Source organism: Pleurodeles waltl, chromosome 1_2 (assembly GCF_031143425.1).
Source record: "Pleurodeles waltl isolate 20211129_DDA chromosome 1_2, aPleWal1.hap1.20221129, whole genome shotgun sequence".
In the NCBI taxonomy this organism is placed as follows: Eukaryota; Metazoa; Chordata; class Amphibia; order Caudata; family Salamandridae; genus Pleurodeles; species Pleurodeles waltl.
In genome coordinates, this window is record NC_090437.1 from 14,471,989 (window position 1) to 14,495,161 (window position 23,173).

Here is a 23,173-nt window from a genome sequence, read left to right on the forward strand (position 1 = left end):
CACACCCCTGGCCAGGGATGGCAGGGGAAGCACTTCCTCTGCCTCCCCTGATCCCTCCCCGTCGGCGATGCGATGACGTCGGCGTGCTCTCAGCATACTGACGTCATCACATGCTGCTGGGGACACGCTGGAAACCGTTTGCTTGCAGCGCCTCCAAGAAGAAGGAGGTCCTTTCGAAAAGTCCTTCTCTTGAGGCGGTTGCGGGGGGGAACAGACACCGGGGGAAAGGAAAGAGTTTTTCCTTTCCCTCTGTGCCTGTTTTGAATGGATTCCTGCTCCACAATGCGATTTTGGAGCTGGAATACACCCACTAGACCCCAGGGATGTTTTTTCTTTATTTTGAGCAGCGACCCCTTAGGCAAGGGTCATTCCCCGGGCGGCAATATTTGATGCATATTTCACCCCCTGGGTGCTAGATCGCCATTTTTTTGGTTTATCTAGCCCCGGGGGTGGGGTGGGGGAGGTTGAAACCCACTAGACACCAGGTATCATTTTTAATTGTATTTTTAGGGCACCGACTGTGAGAAAGTAGCCTCTTTCTAGCATGCTTACCCCCATTTTTTGTCAGTGTGTTTTGACTGTGTCAATGGGATCCTGCTAGTCAGAACCCCAGTGCTGATAGTTTGTGGCCTACTTTTCAGTATGTTTCACTGTTTTTGTCAGTATGCTTGAGTGTCACTGGGATCTTGTTAACCAGGACCCCAGTGCTATGCTCTCTCTGGTTCTAAATTTGTCCTTACATACTGGTAACTCAGTATTTCTCTCCAAATTGGCATACTGGTCTTCCCTTATAAGTCCCTAGTATATGGTACCTAGGTACCCAGGGCATTGTTCACTGCACCAGGTCACTTATAAGTCACCTATATATCAGGTCTTCCAACCCTAGCAGAGGTGCCCCCACGTCGTCCAGGCACATTTTCCTGGACTTGGTGAGTGCGGTAAGCCATTTTACGCATGCACTGGACATAGGTGAATACCTATGTCCACCTTCACAAAGGTGACCATGAATATGGCCATGTAAGGTGTCTAACAACTGGGAATTGTACCCCAATACTGATTCCAGTATTGGTTGCACAATCCCATGCTCCACCGTGGACCCCCAGTACTACCATACCAGCCTTCTGATGTTTTCCAGGCAGCCCCAGCTGCTGCCACCTCACAGACTGGCTTCCGCCCTCCTGGGGCTTGAGCTGCTCAATCCCAGGAAGGAAGAAAAAATAATTTCCTTTGGGAGAGGGGCATTACCCCCTCTCCCCTTGGAAATAAGTGTTACAGGCATCGGAGGAGTATCCTCCCAGAGCCTCTGGAAATTATTTGAAGGGCACAGATGGTGTCCTCCTTGCATGATCCAGTCTACACCAGTTCAGGGACCCCCAGTCCCTTCTCTGGTGCAAAACTGGACAAAGAAAAGGGGAGTGACCACTCCCCTGTCCATCACTAACCCAGGGATGGTGCCCAGAGCTCCTCCGGAGTGTCCCTGGGTTTTGCCATCTTGGACTCCAAGGTGGTGGGGCACTCTGGGAGCATCTGAGTGGCCAGTGCCAGCAGGTGATGTCAGAGACCCCTCCTGATAGGTGCTTACCTGGTTAGGTGACCAATCCCCCTCTCAGGGCTATTTAGGGTCTCTCCTGTGGGTGTTTCTTCTCATTCGGATTGCAAGACTCCAGCAGGAATCTTCTGCATCCTTTACTTCATCTTTTACCGACGGAACAACCTCTGACCGCTCCAGGAACTCTACAAAATTGCAAAAAAGAAGGAAGGACGAATTCTGCAACATTGTAACTTCAGCTCCTGCCAGCAACTGCTACAGTTTCCAGGTTGTGCATCCTCCAAGGACTGCCTGTCTTCAGTCTGCACCAGAAGAACCTAATAATCTCCTATGGAGTGACAGAGTCTCTTCCCTGCTTCAGCAGGCACCTCTCTGCAGCGACGACCAGTGGCTTGGGTCCCCTCTCCAGATGACAGGCATGGATCCAGCAACATGGGTGGTGGACTAAAGTGACCCTAACAGTCCCAACGTCTAGCTGTCCAACTTTGGTGGAGGTAAGAGCTTGCCTCCCCTTGCAAGACAGTACCCCCGTGCACTGCGTGACTTGCAGTTGCCAAGGCTTGTGTGCAACCTTCCACGAAGTTCTTCGTGCACAGCACATCTTAGGCCCCCTGCACTCCATCCTGTGATGCACAGCTTTCTGAGTGGTTCTCCGGCGGCATGGGAATCCTTTGTGTCGTGCTGTATGGGCCTCCATTTGCACCTTCTTTGTCCCCAGGCTGTGGGACTCTTGTGCGTGCATCCTGGTCTTCTGAGGGTTCTCTGAGTTGCTGAGAGCCCCCTCTGTCTCCCCTCTTGGGTAGAGGCCACCAGATCCCTCCTGGTCCCATTTTCCACTAACACCTAGCTTTACGTGTGCCAAGGCTTGTTGGCATTTTCCAGCGACACAAACCAGACTGCATTCATCCATCCGCGTGGGACATCTTCTGCACCAACCATGAGCCCACATCTATCTTCTTTGGTGCAATACTAACTTTGTCTTCTCACCTGTGGTTCTTTTTTTGCACCATCATCCGGGTTAGCAGGGGCTCCTGTTCTCCCTGGACTCCTCAGTGCTTCTTGGACTTGATCCCCTTCTTCCACAGATCTTCAAGTCCAGAAATCCATCATTGGTGTTTTGCAGTCTCTTCTGGTTCTTGAATAATCTGCTATCACAACTTCTTGTGTGTTTTAGGAAACTTACTGTGATTTACTCCTGTTTTCCTGGGCTCTGGGGTGGGGTCTATTACTTACCTTTGGTGTTTTCTTACACTTCCAGCGCCCCTCTACACACTACACTTGCCTAGGTGGGAAACCAACTTTCGCATTCCACTATTTTAGTATATGGTTTGTGTTCCCCCAGGCCCATTGCAACCTATAGTGATTTTCACTGTCTGCACTATTTTCTGACTATTTAGTTACCTGTTTTTGGTTACTAGTGTATATATTGTGTATATTACTTACCTCCTAATGGAGTTTAGTCTCCAAAGTATTTTTGGCATTGTGTCACTAAAATTAGGTACCTTTATTTTTGTAACACTGAGTATTGTCTTTAATGTTTGTGAGTACTGTGTGACTACAGTGGTATTGCAAGAGCTTTGCATGTCTCCTAGTTCAGTCTTGGCTGCTCTGCCTACAGCTACCTCTAGACAGCCTGGCTGCTAGAAACTGATTACACTTCACTAATAAGGAATAATTGGACCTTGTATAAGGTGTAAGTACCTTTGGTACCCAATACAAACCAGGACAGCCTCCTACATTTGGGCAAGGGTCGCTGTCCTGTGGGCAATACTTTATTCAATGTTTCGGCCCCTCCCTGGGGCTCTATCAGCCATTTGTTCAGCCGATCTGGCTCCCGGGATTGAGGGGGGGGGGGGGGGGGGAATAAAACCCACTAGGTCCCAGGGATTGTTGTGTGTTTGTGTGTTTTTTTGTTTCTTGGGGGGGACCTCTTGGGCAAGGGTCGGCCTCCCAAAGGGGGGCAGAATCCATTGAGGCGCCATGGATTGTTTTTGTTTCTGTTTTTTTTGTGTGGGTGGGCAAGGGTCGCCCCCCTAAAGGGGACACATGATTGTTGGCCATTACTGCACCCTTGGGGGCAGATCGGTCTATTATTTTTAAGCCCATCGGGCAGAAGCCACAAAGACGCAACTGTTTTTTAAAGTTTTTTTTTTTTATGGGGGGGCAACCCCTTGGGCAAGGTTTGCACCCTAAAGGGGGTACACAACTTTTGGCCATTTCGCCCCTCTTGGGGACAGATTAGCCTATTATTTTTTGGCCCATCTGCCCCCAAGGGGGGCACAATCCACTAAGGTGCCAGGGATTGTTTTTGTTTCTGTTTTTTTGTGTGGGGGGACAGCCCCTTGGGCAAGGGTCGCCCCTCCTAAAGGGGACACATGACTGTTGGCCATTTTTGCCCCCCTTGGGGGCAGATCAGCCTTGTTTTGTTTAGGCTCATCTGCCCCAAGGGGGGCAGATACCACTAGACACCAGGGAAAATTTCTAAATAGTGGTGGGGTGTTTGTGAAGTGGCGAAGCATTTACATTTGTGATTATAACGGTTTTGTTCTAGTTCAAATCTTTTGATTCAGTTCCTGTGACTCCTTGCGGTTTTGGCAGGGGTTGACCTGCAGTTTGCGTAGTTGCATGTTCTGGGTAAGAAAATATTATTTACTTCAAAAGTATTTTGTTGCCAAGCTTGAATGACTGTTTTGTAAATGGTGTACTAAATGCTGGATTATGTGTGGAATTGTCCTTAAATTTGTGCACAATAATATTTGTGTTGTCTTATATGTAATTTTCTTTCTTTTTCCTTTTTAGTGGCTTATCATTGGTGATTGCTGTGTCTGTGCAGAGTAGTTGCTGGTGAGTCTAGCTTTTTCAGGCAAGTGAGTAGTAATAGTGTTGGAGTTCATAACTCTTTGTTATAAAGCCACACTTTGTTTATTACTTATTTTACACTGTGCTGGTTGTTGTTGGCGCATTTGTCAATTTGCACTTCTTAGAAAGGATCATGGCTAGCCGATGGGTGACCGCTCAGCAGGTTGTTGGTATGCTTTTTGAGTCGTCTTCTGACCATGATTATGAGACTGACTCTGCATCTGAGGCAGATGAAGAAGTGCTAGATTCTGGCAGTGAATTTGCTCAGAGAGGAATCCTCTGGCGATGAAGCCACTCAGAGTGCAGATGAAGTGCCTGTTGTAGAGGAGGACACTGATGTGCCAATAGTGCAGCATCCTGGGGCTGAAAGGCTTCCCATTGGAAGACCTGACGTCTAAGTTGCTCCAAACATGTAGCAGCCGGAGTTGCCTGTCTTTACTGGTCTCCTGGGGTGTAGAGTGAATACAGAAAACTTTTTACCTATCAGTTTCTTTCAGTTGTTTATGGATGATGTATTTTTGGAAGAGATTGTCAAGCAGACTAATTTGCATGCTGAGCAGTACTTGAGGGACAACAGTGGTAGACTTAGGCCACACTCTAGAGCAACCCAGTGGATTCCTACAAATCTGGAAGAGTTGAAAAAGTTATTGAGTTTAACTTTTTTGATGGGGCTGATAAGGAATCCTTCCCTGTCTTCGTATTGTCTACTAGACCCTTGATGACAACAGCTAAATTTCCTGCAAGAATGAGTTGCAATCAGTATATGCTCCTTCTTCAGATGCTGCATTATGTGGATAATGCTTTAGCCTTGCAACAAGATCACCCTGATTCTGACTGTCTTTTTAATATTAGACCTGTCCTTGATCATTTTGTAGATCGTTTTTCAGAGGTCTGTGTTACAGGGAAAGAAATAGCTGTGGATGAGTCTTTGGTCCTGTTCAAGGGCCATTTGGTTTTTAGGCAGTACATTTCTAGCAAGAGGGCACAGTATGGAATTAAGATGTATATGCTGTCTGAAAGCAGTACAGGATATATTCAGGATATGTTAATAATTTCTGGGTTACAATGGTAGGGATTCCAGTGTTGACCCACCTGGTTGTCTGCCCACTTTTGGAGTTAGTGAGAAAATTGTGTGGGAACTTGGTAGACAACTGTTTAACAAAGGTCACCATTTGTACCTAGATAACTTCTACACTGTAGTGCAATTGTTCAGGGAACTGTTCAGAGTGGACACTGTTGCTTGTGGCACAATCCGCTCTAACCGGAAAGGCTATCCAAGGGAGCTTGTTTGCAAAAAACATGAGAGGGGAGAGTGCAGTGCCTTGAGTAATGATGAGCTGTTAGCTCTGAAAATTTCAAACAGGAGGAATAATGTACATGCTGAGTACCATCCATGATGAGCGTACTTCCACTGTGACTGGTTGGGGTCAGGGTGCCGAAGTGCGCAAACCTGTGTACATAAGAAGCACATCGGTGTTGTAGATAGAGTTGATCAGAGGTTGGAACCTTACACTGCTGTTTGTAAGTTTTACATTTGGTATAAGAAGTTAGCTATTCCTCTTTTCTATTTGGCAACTTTTAATGCTTTTGTTGTGTTCAAGAATAGTTCTCCAGAGTCAAGAAAGTCTCTGATAGAGAGCCTTGTTGTGCTGGAAGAGGCAAAAGTGGTGGAGGATGTGGCTAGATTGAAAGACCGCCACATTCCTGATCATATTTCTCCCACTCCCATAAAATACTTTCCCACTAAGAAATGTAGAGTCTGTGCTCGAAGAGGTATCTGGAGGGAGACTCATATGGACTGCCCCAGTTGTCCTTCTAAGCCTGGGCTGTGTGTGACCGGCTGTTTCAGAAGTTACCACACCCAAAAGAAGCATTGGGAACTACCGTGAGTGTAAACTGCCTGTTCTGTCATTGTTGGCATTACTGTCCTCTATTTAGTTAGAGCTTTTGTGTTTGTAGGTTTTTACTCACTTATCATTAGTTAGAATTTTCTTTTTGTTTAGATAAGTGATGGCGCTTTCCTGGCGGTGTGCGTGGAGTGGCTTCTGGCTGGCGATGTGCGTGGAGTGGCACGTAGCTGGTGGTGTAAATAGTGACTTGCTGTTGACCACAACAACACACTGCTAGCCAAACGCCAGTCCGCAGACTCCGTCAGCTGGGGTGATTCCTGTGTCAGGCATGCAGGCGTATGACAGTGATGGGCCCTTGAATGCGCTGTCTGTTGATGTGAGTGTTGTAATGTGCTGGGCCCGCGGCTGGTGGCGTGAATGGTCTTGTGCATGTCATGTATGAAAGGTGTGTGAATGGACTGTAAAGCAGTTGGTGCCTTGACGTGGCTTTCCAGCTCATGAGCTGTGAGTTATTGGTTCAGTTTTTCGCACTTTCAGGAGTTAACAGTGTATTTCTTGTTTGTGAAATCTCTTGTTAATAAAATTTGATCTATTGAACCATCACTCACCCTTGTGCCAAATCGAACCAGTATGTGTGTTAAAATAAAAATGAAAAAATCTGCTCCGCTGTAATCAGCCGTCAAAGCACACCCGTGACATGTTAGGTGTTTTGGGTGGGACCCCGATGATGAAGCATGCCACCAACTAGATTGGTGGGTGAGGGGTCTTTTTAGCATAACCTAAGGGCGTTTCTTTTCACAATTTGAATATTTGGAACATAACAGAAGGATGTGGACACATCAAAATGATCTATTACAGAACTACCTGTTTTTGCTGGGGCAGACACCTGCGTTTTTGGTCCCTGGTATGGCGGTCATCTAGGGAAACCTACCAAACCCAGGCATTTTTAAAAACTGGACACCTGATGGAGTCCAGGGAGGCGTGGCTTGCGTGCATCCCCCAAAAGTTTCTTACCCAGAATCCCTTGCAAATCCTAAATTCAGCTAAAAGAAAAACTACATTTTCCTCACTTTTCTTTGTAGGATCACTGTGCCTGCACAAATTTCCTACCACCCAGTGTTCCCCTCAGTCTCCCAAGTAAAATGATACCTCACTTGTGTGGGTTCCCAAAGCAGAGTTGTCCTAAAAATGTATTAAAAAAAGTTGTGCTTATCAACTCGCTGTGCTATGCCCTCAATCTTGACACGTTTTTGGCCCTTCCCGGTTGCAGGCACCTGAGTCACCCACGCAAGTGAGGTATAATTTTTATCAGCAGACTGAGGGGAACATTGGGTGGCAGGACATTTGTGCCGGCGCGATAATCCTACAAACAGTGAGGACAATGGAATTTGTTTCCCTAAATTTAAGGTTTGCAAGGGATTCTGGGTAAGAAAATGTTGGGGGATCCACGCAAGCCACATCTCCCTGGACTCCACCGGGTGTCCAGCTTTAAAAAATGTCTGGATTTGATAGGTTTCCATAGATGGCTGCCAAGCCCAGAACCAAAAACGCAGGTGCAGCACCGAAATGTGAGGAAAAAAGGTTTTTTGCCACATTTTGAGGTTTGCAAAGGATTCTGGGTAACAGAACCCAGTGGGAGCACCACAAGTCACCCCATCCTGGATTCCCCTAGGTGTCTAGTCTTAAAAATGCACAGCTTTGCTAGGTTTCCCTAGGTGGCGGCTGAGCTAGAGGCCAAAATCCACAGCTAGGCACTTTGCAAAAAACATGTCAGTTTTCTTTGGGAAAATGTGATGTGTCCATGTTGTATTTAGGGCCATTTCCTGTTGTGGGGATTAGGTCTACCCATAGAAGTGAGGTAACATTTTTATCTGAGACTTGGGAGAATGCTGGGTGGAAGGAAGTTTATGGTCTCCTCAGATTCCAGAACTTTGCAGCCCCAAAATGTGAGGAAAAAGTGATTTGTTGGCAAATTTTGAGGTTTGCAAAGGATTCTGGGTAACAGATTCCAGTGACCCCATCCTGGATTCCCCTAGGTGTCTAGTTTTCAAAAATGCACATGTTTGCTAGGTTTTCCTAAGTGAGTGAGCTAGAGGGCAAATTCCACAGCTAGGCACTTTCCAAAAAACATGTCAGATTTCAACATAAAAATGTGATGTGTCCATGTTGCATTTTGGGGCATTTCTTGTAGCAGGCAGTAGGCCTACCCACACAAGTGAGGGACCATTTTTATCGGGCGATGTGGAGGAACACAGAATAGAAGAACAAGTGTTATTGTCCATTGTCTTTCTCTACATTTTCTCCTTCCAAATGTAAGAAAGTGTGTGAGAAAGAAGTGTATTTGAGGAATGCCCTGTAATTCACATGCAAGTATGGGAACCCCGATTTCAGAGATGTACCAATAACCACTGCTTCTCAACACCTTATCTTGAGCCCAGTTTGGAAATACAAAGGTTTCCATGATACCTATTCTTCACTCATTGTATTTTACCAATTAGCTGTATACCCTGTATACAAAGAAAACCTATTGCAAGATGCAGCTTGTTTATTGGCTCTAGGTACCTAGGGTTCTTGATGAACTTACAAGCTCTATATATCCCCACAACCAGAAGACTCCAGCAGACGTAACGATAAATTGCTTTTCAAAATCTGCCATAGTTGGAAAATGTTACAGAAGAAAACGTGGAGAGAAATGGCAGTTTCTTTCAACTCAATTTCAATATTATTTTTATTTTAGCTGTTACTTTCTGTAGGAAAACCTTGAAGGATCTACACAACTTACCTCTTGCTGAATTCAGAATTGTATCTACTTTTCAGAAATGTTTAGCTGTCCAGGATGCACCATTGGTTTCACACCCATTTCTGTCACTAAGTGGAAGGAAGCTGAAAGCACAAAAATAGTAAAAATGGGGTGTGTCACAGTAAAATGCCAAAATTGTGTTTAGAAATGTGGTTTTTTGATTGAAGTCTGCCTGTTCCTGAAAACTAGGAAGATGGTGCTTTTAGCACTGCAAACCCTTTGTTGATGCCATTTTCAGGGGAAAAAACACATGCTTTCTTCTACAGCACCTTTTCCCATTTTTGTGAAAAAAACAAACTTTTTGCTGTATTTTGTCTAATTTCTTGGTGTCCTCAAGGGGAACACACAAACTCTGGGTACCTTTAGAATTCCTAGGATGTTGGGAAAAAAGGACACAAATTTTGCATGAATAGTTTATGTGGACAAAAAGTATGAGGGCCTAAGTGCGAACTACCCCAAATAGCAAAAAAAAGGCAGAACAGGAGGGGGTAAAAGGCCTGGCAGCGGAAGGGTTAATGCCTGATTGAGTTATCGTTTAGTTTTCACTGGTGCATGGTTTTCACAGTTGCACATGTGAATTAATTTGTGAATGAATGAGGAATATTTGTAAAATGCACCGCTACCCAAACATAGCATCTTGACCCTGTTCCAGACACATGACCATTCAAAGAAGACTACTGCTTAAAGGAATCCTCCGAAAAAGGAAAAATGCACAGCAACCAAAATATTAAATAAGCTGACCACACATGTCATCTGACGCAGTGAACAGCGAGGTTTGAGAAGATTCCTGAAAACGACTTCATTTTCCACTAATCTCAAAGAACAAGGAAGCTGATTCCAGGCTTAGGATCCTAACCTGGTAAAGAATGTTACTGCTCTGGTTTTCAATTTTAAATTGGGGTTTCAGAGAAGAGTAGTATTATTCAATCTTAGGATCCTAAAGGATCCTAGAGACACTACCAAAAACAACACCAGCATCCACAGACACCCAACACCATCACTTACACAACATCCACACACCTCAAACAACACGCACCAACACATCCCCTCACACATCACAACAGACACCACCTCACACATCACACACACCACATCATGGCACCTCAAAGACACCCCAGGTTCTCTGAGGAGGAGCTCAGGGTCATGGTGGAGGAAATCGTCCGGGTAGAGCCACAGCTATTCGGATCACAGGTGCAGCAGACATCCATTGCAAGGAAGATGGAGCTATGGCGAAGAATTGTCAACAGGGTAAACACAGTGGGACAACATCCAAGAACACAGGATGACATAAGGAAGAGGTGGAATGACCTACAGGGGAAGGTGCGTTCCGTGGTATCCAGACAGCAGATTGCTGTACAGAGGACTGGCGGTGGATCCACACCTCCTCCCCCACAACTAACAACATGGGAGGAGCAGGTGTTGGCAATATTGCATCCTGAGGTCCTCGCAGGAGTAGCAGGAGGACTGGACTCTGGTAAGGCAAACCTTTACTACCTTATCCCCCCATCCCACCTGCATGCCATCACATACTCCCACCTTTACCCTCACACCCATCACCCCAACAACCCACACATCCCAAAACCAAGCCCTGCATGTAACACCAATGCATGGAAACCCATAACCCAAGCATGTCCAGTACAGAGACTCACTCATGCCCCAAAATCACCAATCACACAAGGACCAAGCCAAGAATGCAAGCACTGGAGTAGAGAGTCACTCACCCATTGCACACAATGGCACACACAGATACAATAACTATGCATTTACACCCCAACAGGACCCCTACCCAACATCACCGGACAGGAGGTGCCAGACATATCCAGTCCCTCCACAGAAGAGGCCAACAGTGATGACAGCAGCTCTGCACACCTGGATCAAGATGACCAGCCCGGCCCATCTGGAACCTCGGGACAGTCGGTTCCTCTGCCACTGTCACAAGCCACCACAGAGCCTCCTCCCTCAGGAAACATCAGCACAGCACCCACCCAGCGGGCCCATCCCTCTGTCACCAGGACACATCAATCAGCAGTGTGTCCACCACTACAGGGAACCCACTAACACAGGACGATCAGGGACCTGGTGGGGGGGTGGCAGTGGGCACACAGTTCAGGGGACAGAGGCACAGGATAACAGGGAAACTGGGAGGACTGCTGTGCGACAGGGGGGAGACAGGCCTAGGGAACCGACACTCCACGAGGCACTCTCCAACATCGTGGGAGCTTACCATCATTCCCAGGAGACCATGGCAACAGTACTGGCCAAGTTTCAGGAGACCCAGCGGCTGCATAAGGAACACTACCTTGGGATCAGGGAGGACTTGAAGTCCATTAACACCACCCTGGTCACCATTGCAGGGTTGCTGGCAGACCTTCTCAACACCAGGAGGGACACAGTGGCCCACAAGGGGCCCCTGACACTAGCCTGGATGAAGAACAGCCCTCCACCTCCACCGGTGCTAGTGGACAGGAGGCACCGCCACAGGAACAACAGGACACCAGCACCCCACCGCCTGCAGATGGAGAACCACCCCGCAAACGGTCCCTGAGATCCAGGAACAAGACAGAGAATATTGCCAAGACCCCCACCAGGAAATGAGACCCCCCTGAATGTCACCCTTCTATCCCACTATGTCACCCTGTCCATCCTTAAACTTCCATTGCCCCACTTCCTATGCCCCTTTGGACAATGCACCTGTGAAACAAATAGACTGGACTCTGCCATGGACATTCCTCCACCATCACCCCAGCCCATTTTACAAACCCCTCCACTTATTTGCACAGGAATAAACACACTTCAATCACAAAACAATCTGGAGTCAGTCTGTGCTTTCACAAATGTGTAATTGCAATAACTATGGAATATAGCAATGTCAATTGACTTGTTCACATACCAATCTAACACAGCTGTAGGCCAGGAGTAAACAGAGCAGAGGGCACAAGTGGGACCCAGATCTGTGAAATGCAAAGTCAAAGTGACAAGTCAGGGTCCATACACTGAGTGAAAATGACAGACTTATGTTAGCTCAAACAACAGTATGAGATGTGGGAAGCAGTTACATCTTCTTACCTGTGTCTCACTGGAAGTATTGCATGATGATGTTGTTTTGGTTGTCGATATCCTCTTCTTCTGCCTCCTCTTCTTCACTGACCACAGGCTCCACAGCTGCCACAAGACCACTATCTGGCCCTTCCTCCTGCAGAAAGGGCACTTGCCGTCGCAAAGCCAGGTTGTGTCAGCATACAGCAGGCCACGATTATCTGGAACACCTTCTTCGGTGAGTAGTATAGGGAGCCACCTGTCAGATGGAGGCACCGGAATCTGGCCTTCAGGAGGCCGAAGGTGCGTTCGATCATCCTCCTAGTTCGCCCATGTGCCTCATTGCAGCGTTCCTCTGCCCTTGTCCTGGGATTCCTCACTGGGGTCAGTAGCCATGACAGGTTTGGGTAACCAGAGTCACCTGCAAATGTCGATGGGTATCTGATAGACACACACTAACCCTTAGGGAAAGCCCCATACCCAGACACCTATGTCAACTGTATTGGGACCTTGCCCTCACCTATTAGCCACACACTGTGCCTCTGGAGTTGCCCCATCACATAAGGGATGCTGCTATTTCTCAAAATGTAAGCGCCCTGCACAGAGCCAGGATACTTGGCATTGACATGGGAGATGTACTGGTCTGCCAAACACACCATCTTCACATTCATAGAATGGTAGCTCTTCCGGTTTCTATACACCTGTTCATTCCTGCGGGAGGGTAAAAATGCCACATGTATCCCATCAATGACACCAATGATGTTGGGGATATGTCCCAGGGCATAGAAGTCACCTTTCACTGTGGGCAAATCCTCCACCTGAGGGAAAACGATGTAGCTGCGCATGTGTTTCAGAAGGGCAGACAACACTCTGGACAACACGTTAGAGAACATTGGCTGGGATATCCCTGATGCCATGGCCACTGTTGTTTGAAAAGACCCACTGGCCAGGAAATGGAGTAGAGACAGGACCTGCACTAGAGGGGGGATTCCTGTGGGATGGTGGATAGATGAAATCAGGTCTGACTCTAACTGGGTATACAGTTCCTGGATTGTTGCACGATCAAGTCTGTATATGACTAGGATGTGTCTCTCTTCCATTGTGTACAGGGGTCTGTACACCGGAGGATGCCGCCATCTCACCACCTGCCCCAGCAGACGTGCCCTATGGAGGAGAACAGCGAGCAGAGAGTCATCCAACACTGAGGTATCACAATTTGTTATTTGCAGAAATGTTATTAATCCGCAATGTGCCGGTATCTGTCTATATTCCCGGCCCAGATAGGTGTGACGCAGTTAACATTCATACCATGTGGCCTCCTGAAATGGCGGCTGCCTAACCTGTAAGGTGGGACAAGGGGATATGAGGTAACTGCGCTGGCTTTGTACGCCGTCGCAGTGGGCGGTCAAAGACCGCAGCACAATTCTGCATTGGTTAACATTGGGCCCTATGGGTCCCAGGAGCCAATGACGATGTACGCCGGCGGTGACGGTGCGCACCCCCGCGGACGTGACAGCCATTTTCTGTCTGTTCCCATACTTGATACCTGACCTTCAACAGGAGAGGACCTACACTGCAAGTGCTGCTGTGACCTGTGTCTGGAAGCGACGATGGCTACAGTGTCTGGGGAAGGGGCCCCTGCCTTCACTTCGGAGGAGTTGGAGAAACTAGTGGATGGGGTCCTTCCCCAGTACATGCGACTGTACGGTCCTCCAGACAAACAGGTGAATACACTGTTAGCATGCTGCATGGGCAATGCCTGTTTTGAGTGGTGTGGATGGAAGATACATGGGGGGCTGAGGCCTGCATGTGCGGATGGTGAGTGTATGTGCGTCAGGGCATGGGTGGGAACTGGTGGGCAATAAGTATGACGGTCCGGACGGGTAAGTAATTTCCTTTCTCCTTGTACCATTCCTCTAGGTCACCGCCCACCAGAAGAAAGGTATTTGGCGTGCCATCGCCAAGGACGTCCGGACCCTGGGACTCTACCACAGAAGGAGCACCCACTGCCATAAAAGATGGGAGGACCTGCGCCACTGGAGCAAGAAGACGGCAGAGGCCCAGCTGGGGATGGCCTCCCAACGTGTGAGGGGTGCCCTTTGCACCATGACCCCCCTGATGTTCCGGATCCTGGCGGTGGCCTATCCGGAGTTGGATGGGCACTTGAGGGCATCACAGCAGCCACAAGGGGGTGAGTACACTCTCATTCAGCTGACTCTGCACGCATTACGAGGTGTCTGGGTGGGGGAGGTGGGCCGTCGGTTTCCCTAGGCCAGGGCGAACTTGGTAGGCAAGGTCCCTTGTGAGGCAGGCTATGTGGCACTCCATCCCCACCAGTGGTAAGAGCCATCTACACCTAGTCAGGCTCCTGTGACTTCCAGGTGTGCAGCAATTGGTCTTAGGCTTCGTACCCCATGGTCAACTGAAATTTCTAGGAACTGTCAGTGCGTGGCGTAGTGCAGAGGGCTGCTCCCTGTGTGTTGTGTCCGCCAACAGTAGTGGAGTGGCATGCACTAAACATGTCTTTCTTCTGTCTCCCCCCCCTTTTTGTGGTCTCCCTGTTCTTGTGTGCAATAGCATCATCAGGCGAAGGAGCATTGGCACCAGAGCAGGAGGGAGCTGCAACCCACTTGGCACTGGAGGGTTAAGCAACAGAGTCTGAAGCCACCAGTGGGACGGAGGGCGAGGGGAGCTCCACGGCGGGGACAGGAGCAGACAGCAGTGACAGCGACTCCTCCTCTGATGCGAGCTCCCTTGCGGTGGTGGGCACCTCTGTGCCCAACGCATCAACAGGTACAGCTGCCACCCCCCTACCAGCACCGCCCTGCCAGCAGCCCCTTAGCGTGTGTCCCGTGCCCGCTCACCCAGGAGGGTGGACATCTCCTTCTCCCCAGGCTCCTCAGGCCCTGCCCCAGTCAGCCCTGATGCCCTCAGTGAGGAGGCTATTGACTTCCTGATATCCCTCACTGTTGGGCAATCTACCATTGTGAATGCCATCCAGGATGTAGAGAGGCATTTGCAACAAACAAATGCATACCTGGAGGGCATTCATTCTGGGCAGGCAGCCCAACACAGAGAGCATTTCAGGCTCTGGCCTCAGCATTGATGTCAGCCATTGTCCCTGTGTCCAGCCTCGCCCCTCCAACTTCCTCCACCCAGACCCAATCCCCTGTACCTCAGCCTATCCCAAGCACACCATCAGACCAGCATGCACACACATCAACACACAAGGGTGGACATGGCAAACATAAGCACCACACATCCCACAGGCACTCACACAAGCACCATCCTCCTCCTCCCTCCCTGTCTCGTCTCCACTCACACATGCATGCACTAAATCCTCAGCCACTACCTCCATCAGCAGCACGCCCATCTCCACACACCACTCAAGTGCACCTACCACCCCCACTACCATTCACACATCCCCAGTGTCCTCTCTCAGTGTGTGAGTGAGCCCTCCTCCCAAAGTACACAAACGCAGGCACACACCCACCCAACAGCCATCCACCTCACAACAGCCTCCGGCCCACGCACCTTCACCCAAATTCAGCAGACGTACACCTCCTACAACCACTACCTCTACCTCCACTTCCAAACCCCCTCCATCTTCCCGTCCCAGTGTGTCTAAAAAACTCTTCCTGGCTAACATTGACCTCTTCCCTACGCCTCCCCCCGTCCTTCACCTAGGGCCAGGCTTTCCAGGTCCCAGCCCAGCACCTCAGCCACCACATCCCCAGGCACAGTGGTTCCAGCAACTGCAGGGTCATCTAGTTCGCCACCCATCAGGGCTGCCAGTGTGCCATGTAGCGAGGGCAAGGACATTCCCCCATCTGCCAAGGTGAAAAAGGTGCCCACATCCCAGAGGGAGAAGCCGAAACTACCAGCCACCAAGGGCTCAGCAAAAACAAAAGGGGATAGTGGCAAGACAACTACAGCACCATCAAAGGTGGGGAAGGGCCAAAAGCAGAAGAGCAGGTCAGGAGCGGTCATGGTGGCACCGACTGAGGGACCAGTGTCACACCTTCTGTCCATGACCATGCCAACCTGTACGGTGGTGAACACGGCTAGCTGCCCCGCCACCTGAACCGCCACCTGAACCGCCACCTGCACCGTCCCTGGCACGTCTACAGCCTCAGAGACAGTCCCCAGCCTCTTCCCTAGTGGGCAGTCATCCGAGACTGCAGGAGACGTCCTGGTTTGCCCCTCAGCAGGTGCTGACCAATGCACTGCCGCCAGCACCACCGCCACTGACACCGCCGCAAGCACCGCTGACACAGACACCGCCGCAAGCACCGCCACAGGAACCGCGGCATCCTCAGACACTGGCACCACCGCTGACATGGCTACCATCCCCAGTGGTCAGTTGTCTGAGGCTTTAGGAGAGTTCCTGGACCCTGGGAAGCTTCCATGAGGCATGACTTCCATCACTGTTTGCACCTGGAGGTGGAATGCGAAGCCGCAGCAGTGTGGGGTATGTCGCTGCCTACATGGTGTATCATGCTACCTGAACCTTGCCAATCTCGTGGCACGCACACCCAGGTGAGGGAATTGTACCGGCCACACTGCACGTGGAGCACTCTGGGCACCATGCCCCCTCCAGAACCAGTGGAGTATCACATCCACTACCACAGTCCTTGGCAGGATGAAGCACTCTGGGCACCAGGCCCCCTCCAGAACCAGTGGAGTAACACATCCACTACCTCAGTCCTTGGCAGGATGAAGCACTCTGGGCACCAGGCCCCCTCCAGAACCAGTGGAGTATCACATCCACTACCTCAGTCCTTGGCAGGATGAAACACTCTGGGCACCAGGCCCCCTACAGAACCAATGGAGACTGTTATCCACTTGAGAGACTGTGGCTTTGCACTCCCCAGGATAGAGCAGTGGGCAAACCACCCACTGGAGAGACTTGAGAGACTGTGGCTTTACACTCCCCAGGATAGAGCAGTGGGCAAACCACCCACTGGAGAGACTTGAGAGACTGTGGCTTTGCACTCCCCAGGACACAGCAATGGGCATGGAGCCCCCTCGTGCAACAGTGGCATTCTCTCTGTTTCCACTCAGGTATCATGTGTGGGCTTCGCCCATGCATTTTGGGCCCAGTGGTCCACGGACAATGATTGGTACACTATCCGGACTTGTGTAGTTGGTGTACATATTTGTATATACTGAATTTTGACTTTCGACTAATGGATTTTTCATGATTACAATTGTTACAATCATTTCCTTTTGTTTTTGCGTTCTTCCAGGGGGTGGGGGGTGTATATGTAATGTTGATGCATGTATTTGTGTGTATGTTGTTGGGTGTGAGGGTGAGGGAAGGGGTGTTGCGTGTTGCGTGGGTGTCACTTTCTTTCCTCCCCCTCCCCCTCCCCTGTGTTGTGGGTGCAGTACTCACCGTAGTCGCTGCTGCTGCCGTTCGTACTCCTGGTAGAAGAGGAGGTAAACCAACATAGGTAACACCTGAAGCTCTGGGTCCATGGCGTCCTGGTTCCTCGTTGGGTGTAGAGAGGTGAGTGGTTTCCCTTCTGTGTACTGTTTCTGCTGTGCTTTTGATAGCGTTGGTTCCGCCCCGGAAATGGTGGCAGATAGGCGTCTTGAAATACGGTGGGCGGTTCTTTGTCTTCCGCCTGTCTGTTGGCGGTTACCGCCGCAGTGTTTGTTTCTACCACCATGGCAGTCGGAGTGTTAAAGTGGCTGTCCATGTTGGCAGATTCCGCCACGGTCGTAATCCCACTTTTTTTTTCGCCGGCCTGTTTGCGGTATTACCGCCGCTTTAACACCGACCGCCAGTGTTGTAATGAGGCCCTAGATGTTTTGAAATGCCTAAATACAGACTCTTACAGTAAACCAACCTTGACGTAATAAGAGCATGGGCTACAGTTGTTTTTAGCTGTAACAGGAAGAAATTTAAAAAACGTTTTGAGAGATATCATCAGGGAAAATCAGACATCTGTCACTGTTAGGGTTTCTGGTCAAAAGGATAAATCACAATCAAATTTAACTCCTAAAAACCTGGCTGCTGCCATTGGACTGTATGATTATTCCAAACAGAAGGATTTTGGTTTTATCTGAATTACAATTCAGATCATTGCAGTCCATCAAGCGGATGATTTGGGGTGAAATAATTCTTAAACTTTTCTTCTGGGCCAAATGAGTTCTTATCCAGAGACAGGATTATTTGAGTGTCATCTGCATAAGAGATGGTGGAAATGCCTTTGGGGGCATGCTCCCTCTCACAGGCTAACCCTGGAGGGTCTGATTACTTCACAAAGTGGTGGGAACTATGTGGGGGAGGGGGGCAGAGTGATGGGAGATTTGGGGGCGAACCCAGATGGTGCTTACAGAGAGAGGTTTAGGGGATGAAAAAGCACTGCAAAGCAGAGAGTGAAGACATTTTGTTTTTAGTAAGTGAGTTGTGTAGGGAATAATATGGTATAATACTTTGATGTGTTGGTTCAGATTGTGTGGATTTTTCTTTTTGGCTGTAGGATTTTTGGTGTTCACTTTCTAGCACATGGTTACGATACTTATTTTGTCAGTGAATGCTCAAGGTTTGAATGATAGGGCCAAACGGGCCGGGATGGTGAAGGGTTGAGGACTCTGAAGTTAGATATTGTCTGCTTTCAGGAAACGCATATCCACGCAGAGAAAAAACATCAGTTTTGTATATTTATACCACACAGGGCCACACTGTGGGAGGGCTAGTAGCATTAGCAAATCCAGCCTGTGTGCTATTAATAGTCATGCTCCAGGTTAAGCTGGAAGATGGGCCTTAGCAGAGTGTCAGATTGAAGATTTTAAATTTACTATTTGTTCAGTGTATCAATCCAACTCAGATGATTAGTCACTTTTTGACTACCATGTGATTGAACTGGTTACTTGGCCAAAATCAATAATCGTGGATGGGGATCTTGAATACCATATAGTAATAGCACAGCTTCAAATGCATTTATATGGTGGGCAGAAGCCGAAAGTGTTTTGGGCTATTAAATGCCTTATTGAACTGCATCGGCTTAGAGATGCTTGGGCAGGGGTGACTAGCCTGTATCCTGGTTATACATATTTTTATTTTCCGCATCGGAAGTATGGTCGGTTCGATTATTTTGTGTTCTCTGCTTGTCTCCTCATAAACACCCAGGTGTTCAAATATCTAAGGGTCTTCTCTGATCACAACTCTTTAATATTTTAATTATGTCATTCGGGTGGAAAAAGACCACAACATCAGTTGACATTTGACAGGCAGTTTCTTTTCAAACCAGATCATATTAATCAAAAGATGGGCTGGCTGGAAGATTTCTTGAGTAGAAACCAAGGCAGTACTCTAAATGGGGTGGTATGGGATGCCCTGAAAGCAGAGATCAGAGGAGTAACTATTTTCTGGTCAAGCAATCCTAAAGTACACAAATATTGATGTGGCTGCCAGTATAGACCAGGGTTCGGCTTGATTCTCTGCATACTGAATGTTCAGCTCTTTTGAGGAGGAAGAAATTGGCCAGCACCGTACAGGCACTTATTTGAAAGTATCAAGATCGGCAGAGGCGGAATTTGAAGCGTTTTCAGAATTGCAGGCAGTGAATAGAAAGTAAAGGGGGGACACCTCCTTAGACCATAAATGTACTATTTTAGGTGAACACTTTTTAAATCACATATATGAAGCTATGTTTTTGTTTATTTTTGATCTTCCCAGCTTCTCTTTAGATACCAATTTACTAAACAGAAAAAACTGTTAAAGATTGTTGTTGTCCATAATCCAGGTCTGTAAAATGAGAAGATGAAATGAGTAATGTGCTGCACCTGTTGCTAAATGTTTGTGCTTCCCCGCTTGCAATTTGAGGAAGTGGAAGGCCTTTGTGATGCTCAAACCTCCTGTGTCTTCTCCCCACTGCTCCTGGGTGTGCTGCCTTGTATACTGAATTGGGAACCATAGAAGGGGCTCTAACCCATCCACCTGCTGGCATCCAGTCTGCTGACATGTAGCCTCAATTGCCTTACCATCTTCCTGGTTTAGCACCCTTCCTAGAGAAAAATACTGAACATGTGTTCCCATGTTATGATTCTGCAAAGACCTGAACATGATACTTAGATTTAACTTTATATGAGGCAGCCTATATTCATTTTCAACATGACATTACTGTTGTTTACTTTAAAAAATGTTTATTTCAACAGTCTCACCGTGTTGCTTAGTACATCTAAAATAATCACTAAGAATATTATTAAAACCGCACAAATGCATGCTGCAAGCAATGAGCATAAAATGAACATTCCTACTGTAGTTAAATTGTCAACTAACAACCTAACTCCTTAAAGCCTACATCTGTGCGCTACACTAGGACAGCGTAAAGTAGCGTAACTTGCATTTAGAGTTTCTTAGGGGAAATGCCCTGCATACCTGTTTACAGCAAAACACTGTAGTTATTAGACGTGGGAAAGGCAGTGTTCCCTGCAACAGGAAAACATGTCTTCATGAGCTCCTCTTCTCCCGGCATTTGCTCAGTATTACCTTTCAGCGTAAAGGGCAATGCCGTAGCATCTCTGCAATTTGGCAGTCAAGAGCTTCTCTGGCAGTATCTTATGGGATAATCCGGGGTGAAGGACCTGTACTCCCAAGGGGTCAAGCGGCAACACTTCTATGCTGTATCATAGCAGGGAATTTCTGACATAACCTTAGAAATGTCTGATATATTCTATGCGCATCAAGATACACATTTTTGACAGATTTTTATAAACAAATAAGGTAAAACACGTCAATTCAGATTGCACTGTTTAAGTTACTGTTCTTGTTTGACTTTGAGAGAGAGATAACAAGGCACTTGTCCAGGACTGATATCACATCAGGCATTCTTATTGATGTCATTGTCTGAGTGATTTAGTACTTTCACAGTTTTCTTGGAACGATGAGGACAGACTACATATGAGTCAAAGGCAGACATGTTGATGATTCTGCAAAAACAGAGATAATGGCGGCTTGGCCTGGTCAAGATGGAGTCTGGCCTTATGGACTTTACGTCACTTGATTGTTGATGACCTCCAACCAACCTGTGATTCCGACATTAATGAAGCAAATATGCTTCACTCAGCCCCCAAAGGAATGAAAATCAGTAATTAACAAGCATGCTATTCTCCCCTTGTTGTGCACCCCTACGTTGTGATTGGGGTCCTGTAAAATACTCCAGTCAGTCTGGTGATAAGGACCTTGGTAGAGCAGAGGAGCAATTTTTTTCTCTCAGTTTCAGTTCAAAAACACTTATCTCACCCAGCAGCTAACTTTATTAGAGGTTTCACTGAATGAGACTTCACCTGTTCTTGACTGTCTTGGTTTACACTTTTTGAATAACAGAGTCCGGGGTCGAGGCTGGGCTCCAAGTATTATATTAAACCAACAGCGTGCCCAAAGTGTTCCACTTAGAGTCTTTAGAACTAATAAAGACCCACAGTTACTCAGAGTTATTCAAAGCAGATGTGCTCCATATTCCCACATATTTATTTGCATTCTTTTTCCAATGTCTACAGGGAAAAGTCATTTAAAGATTGAGTTAGGGGTCAGAAGAGTTTAATAATTCTGCAGCCGTTTGCCCAGGGTTGATGTAGGATTGAATCAGGATCAACCCCTTGCCGCCATATTCAGAGTGACCATGGACAGCATGTTAAATCTCAAGAATTTGTCAAAGATTATAAAGCTTACACATTTTGAGCAACCCCTGTTTTTCTCATTGTGTAGAAGTATGGAATAATCCTCAAAACCTCATTAGATGGATCAGGAAGATTATAAAAGCTTTTTTACTAAGCCAAAATAGAGAATGGGGCAATGAAGATAGCTAACCTAAGCTTTCTGAATAGCAATTCATGTGCCTATAGGCTGATAGAACTACACTAATACACTTTGTTCAGGATCTCTCTGTGTATGGTATTCATAAAATTCAGGGTTGGAATCCTCTCATTGGGTTATTACTATTACTCTTTGAGGCCATCCACGGCCTTCAGTCTGAATAACCTTCTTAGACTTTTTCTTGGAGTCAAGGCTGCCACGAGGTCCCTTAGATGTTCACAATGTTCCTGTATCTCATGCTGAGACTCTTACCTGGGTCTGGCTAGTGATAACCTTCTACACCAGCATATCCTGGATTTAGGTTCAAGCAGTCAAATCTTCCCACTAACCTGCTGGTTCCTGAGAGAAGCAAAAACAGGACTGGCCAGCTTAGCACTTGGATGCCTCAGTTTTCAGCCTGGCCCCTTATAACATACCGTTTTGGGGTTTTCCAGTTTCTCTCCCAGTAGTAATGCCATTTCAATAGTTCACACAAAACTCCCATGATCATTCAGCACATTGTTCAGCCTCTGAAATATTTTTGAGATGTTCTTTACCTTAAAGGGCATTGCTTTAAATGGTTAAAGGCTCTTAGGTGTGAACAATGCAAAATTATTCTTGACTCCAGGTGACACGGCATTTACCAGCTGTCAAACAAAATGCTCATAGGTACTTTGATACTCCCAACTTATCAGCAGGTGTGTCATTTCATAGGATGAGCATCAGCCTTTGTTCAGTTTTGAGTACCTTTGTGGTCCACGTACATCTGCATGGCCATCTCCTCTTGCTTGGGCATCTTAACAACAAGCCAGCGTTTAGACTATGGGAGTGCTAAATCTCTCCCTGGCACAGCATATTGGCTACCCATGCCTTCATGCACTCTTGGACATGGATGGAAATGGTTTACGTTTGTCCTTTTATAGGCAGACTGTCCTTGTGTCTATGTTAAGATACAGATGTTGATGTAAATCTTTGGGGCCTGTGAAAAGAAGGTGACCAAAATGTCCCAACTCAGCTATACAGTATGCTTGGAGGTAGGCGGTCAGATTAGTAGCAATACTACATTCATATAGAAAGACAACTTTTTCTGCTCCTTCTTGCAGGCCATGATGAATCTCACAGCCTTACTCATCCTGTTCAATGGCCGCATTAAATATACTCACTTTTTTGCTCAAGAGATATAATTTTATTTTATTTATATGGTAGACCTGGTGGGGGTCTCTGGTGGCACCCATGCCAACCAAATAGTTTACCCCACTAGATGACTCCAC